Source organism: Dermochelys coriacea, chromosome 12 (genome assembly GCF_009764565.3).
Source record: "Dermochelys coriacea isolate rDerCor1 chromosome 12, rDerCor1.pri.v4, whole genome shotgun sequence".
Lineage (NCBI taxonomy): Eukaryota > Metazoa > Chordata > Testudines > Dermochelyidae > Dermochelys > Dermochelys coriacea.
In genome coordinates, this window is record NC_050079.1 from 39,237,781 (window position 1) to 39,252,647 (window position 14,867).

A 14,867-nucleotide genomic window follows, 5' to 3' on the forward strand; every position below is an offset into this window, starting at 1 on the left:
AGGGACGTGGCGAGCGCAAGCCAGCCCCTGGGGCTGGATGCCCCTGAAGTTTGGGTCCGGCTCTGTGCTCTGTTCCTCGGGGGTGTTAGCGCTGGAAAGGGATGCGCCGGCAGAAACATCCAGCCATCACCCCGAAAAGCCACTGCGTTCCATCAATCTTAAACGACAGCTCATGAAGGAAGTTACAAGGGCCCCTTTGCATTGGGTAGGAGATGCTCCTTTTTCAGCTTCATTGACTCCCCCCCCGACCCCCTGATCCTGGTCAGGGGGAACCAACGCCAGCCAAAGGATTTCTGATCTGCAGGGGAACGGAGCGATCTCGGGAACCCCTTCTCTCTGTGCTGTGCGTCTGGCCAAGAGCCACCCTCCTCTTTTATAATAGCAGATTATCTTCCCCAGCATCCTCTCCTGCAGTATCCACAGTTATCAGCACGTTCACCCATCCTTTCTGGAGGAGATAGGCATCTGAAAACAGCCAACGGCATCGCACGCTTGCTTGTGCCCGGCCGCAGTCCCACTCGTGTCATGTCCCGGGCCTCGAGTGAGGTGGGCCAGCAAACTCTCTCCCCCCACCCCTTTGGTCTGAGGATGTTCGTGTGGGTGAGGTCTGCCTCAGGAGCTGGCTTCTCATCTGGCTGAACCAGGTGGTGGGAGTCAGCCAGGGTGGCTGGAGAATGCTATGCATATCCCACTGGGCTCTCTGCCTTTCCCGAAGAGCAGAGCCGGGGGCTTGGATCAAAGAGGTGCTGAGGTGCTTCGATGATGGCTGTGGCTTTTCCTTGTGCCCCACTCGAAGCTTTAAACTGGGGAACAGCAGCCACCAAAACTGTGAAAGGGGTGTCTGACTGCTGAGACTTGCATCTGTGCCTCACAGGCATGGTATTGCCAAACTTACGGCTTCTAATAGTGTTAGCTTGGCCAGAACTCAGTGTGTGTCAGGAGGGGGGTTGGGGTAGCTATTTAATACCCTATCGGATAAGAAAGAAAAAAATAACCGAGTGGTCAGGGCCCTCGCCCGATACTTGCAAGATGTGTGATCAAGTCACCGCTCTGCCACAGACTCTGTGGGTAGTTGTTTTAATGTCTGCCTCAGTTTCCCTTCTGTGCGATGGGGTAATAGCACTACCCTGCCTCCCAGGGGTGTGTGAAGGTAAATACTTTTGAAACAGAGGCGCCCAGAGACTGTGGTGATGAGGGGTGGGCATTACACATACCACAGGTGATAATACAGCAAGCTTCAGTCTAACAAAGAAAACGCCGGTGGCAAATGCTTGGGGCAGGCAGCTGTTTCAATCTGCTCACTTCTGGACTCTCCTGACTCCTGAACCCTAATGCCTCACCCTGAATGTGCAGCGGATGTTAGTGCGGGCGAAGTTGCTTTGGGGTTTTTTGCTCTTGTGAATATAAAGAGCAGCATTCCCCGATGGCTGTACGACTTCTACACCTCTTTCACTAAGATCTACGCTACTGGGACTGTAGCAGCCTACAGCGATGGAAGGGGGCTCTCTTTCTGTCCGGAGCTAGGTTCGTGGAAACATACTTCCCTGGACTTCGCTGTGTCTCCACCAGGGATATCCCTGAACCCTCTAGCTATCTCCACCTCCATTTTAAGTATAGACCAGGCCTCAGAAAATGGGGTGGGAGGGAAGTAAAAATGAGGACAAAGAGAGGGAGCTCAAGTCCTCCTTCAAAATGCCTATAGCGGTGGAGAGCAATGGGTTGCCCCGTCTGCGGCGCTGTGGCTTTCCACCCGCTTGCTCCCAACAACGGCTTCCTCTCTGCGGCGCTCTCTGGTGTAAAAAATCATCTGTTGATGCTGGCTACGGCAAGCGCAACTGTCCGGTCGATGGCTCTGGCAGATCACAACAGGAACCTCCCTGGAGTTCCTGTGCGCTAGGACAGTGCTATTAACCCCATTGTAGAAATGGGAGAACTGAGGCCCAGAGAAGCTAAGTGAATTACCCATGGTCACACAGGAACTCCGTGGCGGAGCAGGGAATTGAACTCAGGTTTCCAAAGCTAGAGCCCTAGCCACTGGGCCATTCTTCCCCTGCCGTGTGTGCATGAAGCTCCTAAAGGAGAGACCCTAACGAAGCTTTGTGAAGAGATGGGGGAAATGGAGGATCCTGGATGATTGGCCAAATTTGTTATACACCCAGTGACTTGTCGGTCACGTGCAGGTGAGGAAGCTCTCATCTCAGGTGTGCCCGGTCCCTGCCCTCCGGGTATGGTGCTCGGAGACAAATGGTGAGGAGGCAAAAGGCTGTCCCACATTCAGGGAAGGCAGCTCCCGGCTTGGCTTACTGAGCAAAGTTAGTTGCTTGTCCCCGCTCTCTTAGCTGAATCTCTGGTCGGAGTGGTCCAGAGCAGGAAAGCCCTGGGGAGGGCGGGGAAGACTCTCTTCTGGGCTGGAGGAAGAGACTGGTACAGGAAAGCATGGTAGCTAGAGTGAGGCCTTCGCCTGCCTTGGCACTCTTGGGGCCAAGTCAACAGGGGAGTTGGGAGTGTTTTCAAGCCCAGGTAATAACTGGTCTCCCTGCTTCCTGATTGCCAGGTGACTGGCAGACGTCATGCCCATGTTTTACAAGCTGGGAGAGGCACAGCTTTCAGCTCCCTGGGGCCTGGTGGGAAGCATCCATCTGCCGACTCCAGTCTCCGTTCTATATATTTCTTTTTAATTTGAAGATGAATTCAGGGTCAGCGACTGGATAAGAGCCTGAAGGACGCTGCAGAGACAAAGAGCCATTATCTGCTTTCTATCAAGCTCGCTGACTTTGCAGGAGAACCTGGATTCACCCCCAGCTCCTTCTGCGTGGCCCTCTCATTCCAGCACGGTCACTCCTCCTGCTCTGCTCAGGGTCAAGTTCCCTCAGAGCCCGGCACTGCTTGCGTGTTAACGCTTTCCAGGAATGGCCAGCTCAAGGCATCTGGGCTGGCTCCCGACAGATGCCATGTGTGCGCGCACTCCTGGCGCGTGCACCTATGACCTATCCAGTTGGCTAGCTTGGAGCATCTCCTCTCTCCTGTTGAGGGAAAGCTTTGCTAGGGGTGGGCTTGCCAAGGGTCTGCCCAGACTTTGTGCTGTCCCCTGCAGAGGGAAGGTAAAGGCCACGGGAGAAGAAATAATCAGGAAGAATTGCGCATCCTGCCGTGTATCTCTCCTGTTTCTCCACCCTCCCCCCGCCCCCCCAAGCATTCTTGAATTGCCCAGCTGCTTGCAGCACCTCTACTCACATGCAGTGTGGCAGCTTTGGAAGTCACCCAGGGGGTGGTGATGTGAACGACCAGAGGCCAGCTCAAACCTTCCCATTGCTGAAAGCGCAGAGCTGGCCTCAAAAAATGCCTCCAAATTCCCAACAAAGCATCAGCACCTCCAGTCTAGTAATAGCTGAGCGTGGTGGAATGGACACCTGATCTAAGTTGGGAGGGGGCTGTGTGTGTGTGTTGGGGGGTATCTCTGGGGTGGCAGAGCCCCTGATTCGGGAGGGGTTTGGGAGATGATGGTGGGAGCTAGAGATGGTTCTTACAAGGCTTGGAAACCAACCCTTGCTCCTGCTTTTTGGCATCTTCCCCCTCTATTTTTTTAATTTGCTGTGGGGCTTTGCCTTTCCCAGCTTGGCTTGTGTTTCCTGTGTGTGCTCTCCAAGCTGTGCTGATCAGCCTTGCAATGCTCCTGCTGTTAAGGGTCCCTGTCTGGAACGATGCATCCTATTTACCTCTGTACTGCTGGCTGGGGGACGATGCATCCTGATGGGAGTACATGGGTGGCAGAGACCTTAGTTTGGGAGAGGGGTGGTGTTAACTTCGATTAGTCCCTAGATGTAGCTGTTGTGAGTGGGGAGGATTTATTAAAACTGGTGTCTGTCCAGAAGTTCTCTAAGGGTTTGTCTACACAGCAAAAGCTGTGCACAGGCTGGCCAACCTGAGCGAGCTTGAATCCAGCTGCTGTGGGTAACAGTGGCAGCGAAGGTGGCGCAGTGCTGGTGGCATGGACCCTGGGTTGTCTTCATGGCTATTATTCCCTTGCGCTCGCTGGATTTGGTCTCACTCAGAGGTGAGTAGGCTAGCCTGAGCACACGTTTTGCTGTGTAGACATAGCCATGGGTGCAGAATGCCGGTATTGATTTCACTGGGAGTTTATTGCCTGCCTGAGCGGGTTTGGGATTCCAGCCCGATGTGGTGCCATTGAAGTAACCCCAGTGTCTGAACAGACCCATTCTGTTCTCCAGACCCGGCCTTCTCAGCCGGGGTACTGGGGACCCAGACCCTGGGCGAGGGCACCTCACTACCTTAAAGCAAATGCATGCTTTTAGGGTGCACAATCAGGAGACCCTCAAACTTCTCTGGCGTCGTTAGGAGCCCTCTAAAACCAGGGCTTGTTGGATGACCTGGTCTATGCCCAGCTGCTGGTATGGTGGTTCTGTTACCTCCCGTGCATTCTGCAAGGCTGGGAGCACCCTGGGCTTGCATGGGGAGCCCCAAGCATCTGGTCTGCCTAGGTGTGTGATCTGTGGTGGGAACGACCTCGGCTGCCTTCAGAGGAGCAGGAGTTCTCCCCAGAGATGGGAGTTTATCTAGCTCTTCCCTGGGTGCCGATCTCCTCCTACTATCTTAGTCCCCCTGTGTTCCTTACACAAATAGGGATTGCCAAGGGTGGGAGGACAGGGAAAGGCTCCAGCTACATTATCCGGTCTCCGTCCCGTGAATCCCAACCCCTTCTGCTCCTCTTGTTAGGTGGGAGAGGAAGCAGCAAGCTCACCTGACGCCAGCTGTTCGCTCCAGTGGATCTAGGGCTGGAAGGTATGCAGCTGGAGGTAGAGGTGGCTGTTAAGGTCCTGGACAGAGCTGACGGGCAGAACTCAATACACTGCTTAATTTGTATTTGTCTTACGGTAGCGCCTGGGGGCCCCCCAATGCAATCAGGGCCTTATTGTGCTAGGTGCTGTACAGAGAAGGAGAGGGACAGTCTCTAACCCAAAGAGCTTATTGTCTGAATAGATGCGACAGGCAAAAGAGGGAGGTTGGGGGGACAATAACTTGCCTAACCGGCCCAAACTGTTGGTATGGAAGGAAGGATTCCACCCCATTTCTCTACTAACTTAGAGCCACTTCTGGATCACCCTTAAGTCCATGGCAGGCTGTCGGGCTGTCTGACTCATGCATGTGCCCGTGTAGCATTTAAGCTGTTCAGAACCTCTGTAAACCAGGGAAACCTCTCTATAGGGACAGCGTCGCCAGCTCTCCCGAGCCTGGAGAGTTGGTGGTTTTTTTTATCAGTGCCTCAGCCCCTGGAGTCCTTTGACTGCGTGAGAACCTGTCCTTTCATTTAAAAAAAATAAAAAATAAAATAAAGCATGTGTCTAGCGCTGGCTGCTCCAGAGAGGAGCTTGGAAATATGGGCCCCAAGACAGGTCTGTCCCAAGGCAGGAGACCCCCAAACTGAAAATCTCATGATTGGTTTCATAAAAATCTAACTGGTTTTGCAGAGAGAAGAATAAATTTGTGGATTTTGTTATTTTTAAAGGCTCAGGGGTTGGCAACACTGAGGTCTCTACCCTGTGGCAGTGCAGAACGGTCCTGGAGGATCAAACATATTTTAGCTGAAGATATGAGCCTGTTTGTCTCGTCGTTGTCTCCCCTTCCCCCCACATTGGGAGGGCGATGGACGGAGAACAGATTGTCATTTGCCCCGTGGAATCGCCTCCTCCCCTGATTTCCAAGCCGGTGGGAAAGTCTGAATCTGTTGCTATTTTCTATCTGTTATCAAGGCCTCTTATCACTTCACTCTTGTCTGCATGCCTGCTTTCGGATAGTCCAGGGTCTCTCTCTTGGCAGCCTGGAAACAAACTTTTTTTTTTTCTAAATTTGCTGGATAAATGAGAAGGATCAAGAAAAGGTTTATTGTTCAGATGCTGAAAGAAATGTAATTGGAGTGAAATGATCAAACAATTACCTGTGTAATGACAGTTTTACTGACCCACACCCTCTTTGCTTCCTGACTGTGAAAATTGCATTGGTCTCTTGGTGTTAGCACTGATCACAGGAAAGCACTTCATTTTGTCTAGTACCGTGTACACAAACTACAGTCTGGTATCTAGGAACTTAGTATGGCAAGTGGGGAGGAGGGGTGGCCAAACTATTGCTACACAACATTATACTTACTAAATGGATTTACCTTCCAGGGCCATGTAAGCTGTGGAGAAGCGCCCCCTTATCTAGCCCCCCACTCCGCTCTGATCTTCTGGTAATGAATGAGTGGCCTTCCTAGGTAGTAATTAGACTTGTGGGGAGATAGATGTGCTAAATATCACAACTCTACAGATGAAATGAAGCAACTTGCCTGAAATCAGCACAGGAAATCTGTCACCGGGCCAGGGATTGAACTTGGGTCTCTTCAATCCAGGACCTTTGCTCTTAGATCACCCTTCCTCCCCATATATTAATTTTTCAGGCCACTTGCTAGGGCTGGAAAATAAAAACCTTGTTTGCAAATAACTTGTTGTTCACATTTTCTAAGTGGCTCTGCTGTCTGCCGACTCAGGCAGACGTTGCTACATGTATTGCACTTGGTTTATGTATTAAAGATTTTTCTTTGTGATTGGGGGCGATGGCTAGACATATTTATTTTGTTTTTAATGGAAGCATCAGAACCTGGAGTACAGCTGAGGAGCGAATCACACAGGCAGGAGGGATGCCACAGCCCAGCTGGTAGAATCTTTAACCGGCCATCGTCCTCCCTTATGCTTCTTACCAGGGCTCTGCAAAGCGTTCTTTTGAGCATCCTCTTGGCATGTGGCAAACAAAGCTATGGGGTCATGAGGCAGCGTGGGGCAAGTCTGCAGAAGGGTTAAGAAATTGGGAGGGCTGTTTTGAACTGAACCGGAACCAGGGAGCAGAAGGGCTGGGTGGGGTAAGTGGGATGGAAGTGGTCCTGCTTGTTTGTATTCATGGGGCGGCAGGAGGCAACATCTTGAACCTGCTGGTGAGCTGACGCCTGGTGCTGCCACTGGATGTGGCATTTTCCCTTTCAAAGCTCAGCTTGGCTGTTTCTGTTCCTGCGCTGGTAGCTGTTAACTATCCTTATCCACCCCCTGCTCTAATCCTCCGGTAATGAACGAGTGGCCTTCATAGGTAGTAATTAGGCTCTGTGGGGAGACTGATGGGCTAAATATGAACCTGTCGTCGTCTTCAAAGTGGGCATTTCAAGGACTCGTCAGGAGATTATCTCGGCTGTCCTGATCCTGAAAGGGATGACTGACAGCCCAGACAGCTTAGTTTGTCACTCACACTTTCTCTCGCGGTGTGTCTCCAAATAAAATGAAGTAAACCCAAAATATGGCCGCTCCAGCCCGCTGCCATTGTTGCTGGAGAAGGGAGAGGGCCAGAGCCTGGCTCCGGCCTGGCGTCATGGCATTTCCAGCCGCTAGCAGAAGCCTTGCTGAGCCAATGGGGACGGGTGCAATTAAGAAAGGGGGAGTAGAGGTGAAACTCTTCCTGCAGCAGCCCACGTGGAGACCAGTGAGTGGCTTGTCGAAGGAGGGTTGACACACAGGCCAAGATTTTCAAAAGCAGCTGATGACTTTGGGCACTTCCATTATTGGGGTGCCCAGCTTGGCTCCTAAAAGGGGCCTGATATTTTTTTTGGAAGGTGGGCGCTACATGCTGTCTGGAAAACTGGCTCCTTTGGTGTGTGTCAGATTGGGACAGCCCCTCCCCCCAATAAGTAACGCCCCAAATCGCCAGTCACTTCTGGAGTTGCTGGGTGTGTAAATGTATCCATGAATCCCCTGGTCTGGCTAACACGGTGCTTCTGCCTAATCCCCTGATACGTAAGAGTCTTGTGTCTGAACTCGAATTCTAACCCACGCCGCTTCTCATCTCCAGAGGGCTTGGCAGTTAGCCCCTCACACATCCCCTGGGAAGCAGGGGTTATTATCCCAGTCTCACAGACTGGGAACCTGAGGCTCAAAGAGAAGAGACTTGACCGAGGCCACAGGTGTGCCAGCAGAGGTTGGAGTTGGTGGGTGCTGACCCACGTGTGGCGGATACACGCTTTCTATGATTGTGTCTGGGAAAGAGAGAGCTGTCACTTAGCAGCTTTCCCATGTCCCATCTGTAGGACAAGAGTGAGAGCCTGCATCCGACCAAGAGTTTGTGAAGGCCCCACGCCTCCTAATCCGATGGGAGAGTGGAGCCCCTGGAATTCAGTGCGGAAATGAGCTGGTGCTTCCAACCTTAGGCCACCGATGTGCAGCACTCTTGGGAACATCGGCTCAGAAGCCCTTATGTGTAGAAGGGTGAAGAGTGGGTAGCTCATCTTAACGATCAACTCGTGAAGGCCAGGGGGATGGTGCCTGAGAAGAGGTAGGGGAGACCTCACTCTGCTAAGTTCTTCCCAAAGGTTGGGGGGTTGCTTTGGGTGGGTGGGGAAATAAGCATTTGTTGGAGGATTGCTGGTAGTAGAGAAACTTTGCCCTCAAAAATAAAACTCTCAAATTCTCCTGCCCATGCCTCTCTTGACATGCGAGTAGCTTTCGCTGCAAGGTGGGAATTGGTGGCAACTTAATACATCTTGGAGTCACATACACGAGGGTGGACAAAACCTATTACAAGTGCTTGAAGAAACAGTTTGGCGGGGGCAGATAGGAAGTTGATATGAAAGAGGGCTGTTCAAGCCCCAAGATCCTGCAGAGCTGTTTACCTGGGAAAGTTTCTTGCCAATTATACCAGTAAAATTGATCTAATTATACTGGTATAGCCTCTTCTAAATAGACATAAACTAACCCCCCCCATGCAAAAATATGCCTCTTATACTAGACAAAGTGTCCACATGAGGAGCTGAACTAATCATTATACCAGTATAAATTCACACATTGGCTTATACCAGTATAACTTCCCCCGTGTAGACAAGCCCTCAGCTTTTGTTAAAAGTATTGGTTTCTAATCCTTGTGGTTTGATGCAGGTCTTCCAGACCTGAACTGAGTGCACCACTGCACTGCAATGCTGCCACGGCCGATCAGAGATCTAAGCTGCCGAAGAACAAAACCTGACTAGGCAGTTTTCATTGCTGCTTCCTAGGGAGCCCATCCATGTGCAATTGATAACCCAGGTCAGTTTCTTGCTTGCAGCCTTGGAAAGAGCTGAGAACTAGGGTGACCCAGACCTGTCCTCTGGGGAACGGGGACCCAAAAGAGAGCGAAGCAGGTGAGACCTCTGCACCCCAGCAGCAGCTGAGAAACTGATGGAGGGACAGAGGTGGCGTCCCCAAGCAGGATCGAGGTACCTGATGGGTATCCCAGCACCCTTTTGCCCTCCTGCTTCTCCAATAACTATGTGGAGGCAGGTGGCTTCTCACTTGGCCATTGCCCCTGGATTGAGGAGCCTCTTGTCTTAGTTTAATATTGTGGCTATGAGGTTTCTGGTCATTTCAGACCCTATGGGTGGAGGGGGCAGCAGGCAGAGGAACAATGGTGGGATAAGTTAAAGCAATGTGTATGGGGAGGGGGGCAAGGGGGATAAGTGTAAATAGGTTTTGGGAAAAGGGCAAAGACAAAAATGATCAGGAAGAAGGGTGTGTGTGTGTGTGTGTGTGTGTGTGTCTCTCACACACACACACACACACACACACACACGCACACACAGAGAGTCATGGAGGGGAAAAAAATACACCATGATTTGTGATTGGAAAGAAAGATATGAAAAAGTGGGGCAAGCCAGGAATGGAAAGACGGTAAAACGACAAGAGAGGAGATGTACTAAGCTATACTGCCTACAATTTATTGAGTACAAGGCTGATGGTAGATGGCTACAGTGAACAACACACAATTGTTACACTCCTTTAAAGTTACAGGAGGGGGGGTATAGCTTGGGGGTGGGGGGGGACACAGGTAATTGGGTTAATAGGTTTTTCCCAAGTCTTGTCTATGACCAGTCCTCGTATGCTGTCCCTTGCACCCTGAGATACGATGGGCTTGTTCTGTAGGATATTTGGTTTTCTGGAACTTTCAACTACCCCTTCCCATCCTGCCAAGCAAAAATTTTCTATCCTTTCTTCCCACCACCAGCCAAGCCATATATTAATGGCCCTGATCTCATCCAGGGTTGGCCTTCACATGGTTAACTTTGTCACATCATCTCAGATTTAATGCAAGTTTTTACAATCGCTGTAATTTAAAAAAGAAATCCTTCCTTGTTATCAAAAAAAAAAGAGAGAGAAGGAGGGAGGGGGATGGAGAATAGTTAATCGTCTAAGCGGAGTATCTTGGAATGGAGCGTTTTTTGGCTCATCACCTCTCTGTAAAGCCAGCCTCAGTAATTCAGTTTTAAAGCATGAAAAAAGGGAGTTGATGAAATTCCACTATCAGCACTGAACCAATATGCAAAATATCTCGCCGAAAATCAAATAGCTATTATGTTTTCATTTCCATTTCAGCGTATTTGCTTAATGAAGAATAGACAGATCAGGCAAGCTGAGGGAGTCTGCGTGAGGTGATAACCGTGCAAGGCTTCCAGCAATCCCAGAGAAATGACGCTCCACTCACTGCTTCGTCTTTTAAAATATCCAGTAGCTCATTTAACCCGCGCAGCTGGAAACATTGTTGCTCCTGGCACATTGCAGCCAGAGCGAGGGATGCAAAGTTGCAAGAGGATGTGGGGGGTGTGAGGGGATGTTGGAGAGCATATCTGTGAGCCAGATGGAGCACGATAGCTTGACCTTGTGTGCCAAGAATGGGGGGCTATGGTTGTGGCACCTTAAACCATCATTGATGGAGATACAAAAATATTTTAGCTTCTGCCCCAGCCCTGCCTGGACCTGTACTTCCTCCTGGGCACAGCAGAGATTGGGAGTCACAGTTTTCCTTGAACACCTGCAGATGCATTTTTGGGTGCACACGTCCCTGGATTGAACCCCGGGATCCTGAGCGCTAGTTACCGAGTGGATGACTTTACGGTCCCCGAAATGTGGCCGTGTATTGGCCTGGCACAGGGACGCACTGCTGAGATACCCATTGCATTCTGTGACGCTAGACGCTGCAGGGACGTCCATTGTTAAAGTGCAGGGCTTCCCAAAACCGCTGCTGTGATCCTGGGTCCCATTGTGCCAGACCTGAACTATTTAATGCTTGGCACCAATTCAAAAAAGCTATGTGCATTGGTGTCTGAGAAGCACCTTTTCCACTGGAAGAGGATCTCATGAAGGAGAGAGATGGACCTAAAGTTCAACAAGACCAACACATGGGGGAGGCCCTCCACCCCACCTCCTTTCCTTTGTAAGAGTGAATTTGGTGCTAATAGGTGCCAAATTGACTTCCCTCGAGACCGGGATCCATTTGTTCTCAGAACAAACTCTGTACATGCAGTGATACTACAACCTACCTCCACACTGCCCCACAGATGAGCCCTAGAGATGGCCGCTCTGGAGTTAGATGGAGATGTTCCATGGCTCAGTCGGTCTTTGGGGTCTCTCTTTAACCAGGGGCCTAGTTGTGGGGGGTGAGGATGCACCTTACAATGTTGGTGTTCATGTCCTGGTGACATGGCTGGATGCCTAATCCTGATATGGGTCCTGGCGGTGGAAGGGGCCTGGTCCCTTTTTCAATCTAATGAGCCATCTAATTTTTGCCTCTCATCAGGATTAATGAGCCTGATTCAGAATAAGGAGTGGAAGGCCCCAGTATATTCCATCTGGCAAGAGGGGTTCAAGGAAGCCCCTGTCTGAGTAGATTCCTGTCCTATCAGACTGGATTAATATGATTTTGTATTATGGTAACACCCAGAGGCCCAGGTCGAGATCGGGGCCGTGTTGCAATAGGAGCTGTCAAAACCCTGAGTGACACTCCATCTAGGAGGGCAAGGATTCTCCGAACAGGATTCCTGCCTTTCGCTGGGGCCCAGGATTTCTGCTGTGTGACATCTGAGGGCGAGGTTGGGTGGTCAGTGCTGAGTACAAGCAGCCCTGGCCTACCTTGGGCATGACAGTAACAACTGAATAGATAGAGGCCAAGTGTGCGTGTGTCTACATCTACACTATGAGCTAGGGGTGTGATGTCCCTGCTCACATGTGCGTGCTCGTGCTAGCTCAATGGATAGAAACAGCTGCGTAGCCACAGTAGCAGAGAGAGTGGCAGAGAAGGCATGGCTGACCCATGCAGATTATGCACCCGCTGGAAACCAGCTCAGCCGTGTTTCTGCTCCCCCTACCCGTGTTACTGCGGGAATGCGGCTGTTTCTACTCATGGTAGCTCAAAGAGAGCTAGCAGGAGTATGTGTCCGTGAGCAGGGGAACCACACCCCTAGCTTGTAGTGTGTACAGTTGCTTGTGTCCCCCCCCCCACCCCGCATCCGCTCTCCTCTGGTGAGGACTGGCCTTTCCTGCCCACAGAGTGGGGATGGAAGAGAGGGGAAGGGGGAGAGTATCGGGTTAACTTTATCAGACGCCCAAGAGCCGTGAAGGCGTGAAAGAAAAAATTAGCCTAACAATGTTTCATTTACCGCGAGAGAAACGATTTGTTAGCCGGCAATTGTTTCTGAATATTATCAGAGTCTTTTTAATTGTGCTGGAACTGAAATTAGCAGAATTAGAATAAATTGCCTTCCCTTCTCCGGCAGCCTCTTTATTCACGCTTATTGTTGCCTGCTTTGTATAGATTATGGGGCCCTTTGTTCTCCCGGTGTAAATATACATGCCTGGAGTCAGAGAGAGTGGCTGAGGTCTGGAGAAATGCACTGTGCGGTTTGATCCCCCTTCCCCTTTTTGGCGGGAGCTGCTTGCCATATTTGGAGGCCGGAGGTTCCAGGCCTGGTTGGGATTGGAGGATGCGATGGTCTGTTCCCAGGCAATCGGTTTGATCGTGTTTTTGTGTTTGATCTTTCTCTGTGCTGGAGAGCTCATTATCACAGCAGCATTCCCTTCCGTGGCTCCATCATTAGAAGCAGGGTTCTCTTTTTTTAAGTGACTACAGTTTTATTTCTGAACCTGGCTGATCAAATCTGCAGTCTGCAAGCGGTCTAATGGGCGGGTCACCGGCCAGGCAGCGCCTCCTTGGTATGGTGGGACTTATTCTGCTACTCCTGAGTACAATGGAAGTCCCCCTCTCAGCTGCATGATGTGGGGAGGGGTTTCAATAGGACAGTGGTTTTCAACCTTTTTTCATTTGTGAACCCCTTAAAAATTTTCAAATGGAGGTGCAGAACAGAACGGCCACACTGGTCAGACCAAAGGTCCATCCAGCCCAGCATCCTGTCTTTCAATAGTGGCCAGTGCCAGGTGTCCCAGAAGGAATGGGGAAGGGAAAGGGGTGCCGACCCTTTTGGAAATCTTAGCCTTTGTCTGTGGACCCCAGGCTGAAAACCACTGTACTAGCACATCCAAACCTCTCCATGTGGTCTCCAGGCTCTCGTGCCAGCTCTGCCGTGAGCTGGAAGAGAGCATTCTGGGTAACAGCATGCACATGAGTTGGCCAACAGTCCTATTCTGGAATTTCTGTCTCCAGTGCCAGCAGCATTGGATTTGCCCTGAGTTAGACGTGCCTGTCGCAACCGCTCGACGTGGGCGTATCTGCTGCGAACCGGGTGGTTTTCGAGAGGAGGCCGACTAATCCCTGAGGGGTTAGTCCTGCTGGAGGTAGTCTGCATGGCACAGCCACCTGGCTGCACAGTGGGGCTGAGGTTAGAAACAGGATGCAACCCACACTCCGGTCTGGAGGCTGCAAGGGCAAAGCCTTCTCCAACTCTGGGGTGAGCTTGGCGTACGTGTGACCCACTGAGGTGTGTGCGTTCTGCGTCCCCTCTTGGTGCCTGATCGGCAGAAGATGGGAGTTTACCACCCTAGCTAGAAAGGCCCCAGGCTCCTAGCTCTGGAGGTCCCTGCTTCAATCCCAATCTGTGGCATCATTGCATAGACACATGGCCCAGCCGTGTTAGACTTTGCTCCAAGGAATTCAGCCTGTCTTCATTTATGATTGCACAGAAAATGAGGGCAGAGGATATCCGTCGCACCTTGAGGAGCCCAGTCCCTTAAGGAGCCAGTGTTGTTCTCCCTTGATTTGCCATGCCATGGGTTAGCTGTCGGTCAAATGGGATGATGATGATAATCCAAGGAATGTTTCAAACCTGAATTCACTGATGTCTGTGAAGGGCTTTAAGGTCCTCCGGAAGATGCCATGGAAAAACATAATGTTTAGTAGTGGCTTCCAGAATCTGGGAATGGGCGACAGGGGACGGATCCGTTGATGATTCCCTGTTCTGTTCATTCCCTCTAGGGCACCAGGCATTGGCTACTCTTGGAAGACAGGACACTGGGCTGGATGGACCTTTGGTCTGACTCAGTATGGCCATTCTTACGTTCTTATATGTTTGCCAACATTTCAGTAGTGCCCCATGTAGCCTGTGGCCTTGCCGGTGAGATGAAGGCAGTCTCACCCCCAGAGTAACGTGAGTGGGGAAAGCTTCCTTCAGTCCCTGCCCCATCCACTTCCCCAGGGGCATGTCAAAATGATCCTTTCTCTCCTCTGCCCCCTGTCTCTCTCCCCATGGGCCCCAGACGCCAGCGCGGGAATCAGTCTGGCTGCTCCTATCCCTATGGACATTGCGAAACAAGGGCTTTGTGAGTACCAAGAGAACCCCGTTCTGTTGTCACGGTCTGCCTGGTGCCCAGCTGTGGGAGTTCATGCCGTCTCATGGGTGGCTCGTTGGGATGTCTGCGAAACAAGTGGAGAGGGTTTCAGCCCAGTTCCCTGCAGTCCTTAACATGGCAAGAGTCATCCTCACCGCTGGGCCCCATGTTAGCTGTGTGAGACCAAAGCACTTGCCAGATGGGTAGGAGGCAAACAGCACAGGTGAAGCCACGGTACCCCCTTGGACTTCT

At 51.2% G+C, this 14,867-nt stretch overlaps 1 protein-coding gene across 5 annotated transcripts in view; it reads left to right on the forward strand.

The window, feature by feature from the left end:
• The window catches only part of ZFPM1 (zinc finger protein, FOG family member 1), a 118,227-nt gene that overhangs the window by 31,983 nt on the left and 71,377 nt on the right, over positions 1 to 14,867 (forward strand). The window contains exon 1 of one of the 5 annotated variants that reach the window (XM_038368814.2): positions 8,120 to 8,364. The exons of the other annotated variants lie outside the window; for them this stretch is intronic. The gene's annotated coding sequence lies outside the window, so the exon portion shown is untranslated. Of the gene's footprint in view, positions 1 to 8,119; positions 8,365 to 14,867 lie in introns of those variants that run through there. 5 annotated transcript variants of the gene reach the window in all.